This window comes from Camelina sativa, chromosome 17 (assembly GCF_000633955.1).
Source record: "Camelina sativa cultivar DH55 chromosome 17, Cs, whole genome shotgun sequence".
Classification (NCBI taxonomy): domain Eukaryota; kingdom Viridiplantae; phylum Streptophyta; class Magnoliopsida; order Brassicales; family Brassicaceae; genus Camelina; species Camelina sativa.
Window position 1 is genome coordinate 20150365 of NC_025701.1, and position 769 is coordinate 20151133.

The window sequence follows — 769 nt, forward strand, 5'->3', positions numbered from 1 at the left end:
CAAAAATAAAAATAAAATAAATCAAAATCAAAATCAAAAGAAAAAGAAAAACCTACCAGTGGGTTGCCTCCCACTAAGCGCTTGTTTTCAGTCAGTAGCTTGACTGTGTTGGAGCTCACGCATCCGGAGGAGCAGAACATGGCATTGAAGTCCTCTTCATCCAAGGTGGTGTATAAGCTTTAGGTGCATGAGGTCTGCCAAGGATGTTAGGAACAGGACTAGGGCGGGATTTAGGTATGGGAGGGTATATTTTCTGTCCTGCAAAATCATCAACAGAAGAAACAAGCGCTCTACGATAATCTCGTGGCTTGGTTAACTGCAAAACAGTTTTTATCTCTTTGAAATTCTTGTTGATGATAGGAGGAAGTTTAGGAGAAGGAGATGCATACCTTGACCTTACCTGAGGGCTCTAGAGTGTGGATTGGTGACTCTTCTGTTTGGAATCAGTTTTGTACAAGCTTTGTCTCGGTCGTGGAGGGGTGTCGATCGATACCCTCTTGGTGGTGTCGATCGACACTGCTTCTGATGCTCGTGAATTTGCTTCTCTGCAGCTTATCTGAGCAATCTTCTCAACAGAAAACGTCTGTCCATCAATGGTAGGAGCTCTCCTCAGTTTATCCATCTCAAAACTCATACTCAAACCATCCACATTCAGTGTTATGTGTCCTTTCTGCACATCTATGATTGCACCAGCTGTAGCCAAGAAAGATCTTCCTAAGATGAGAGGATCTTTAGGCTCTTGATCATACTTCAGCACCACAAAGTCAGT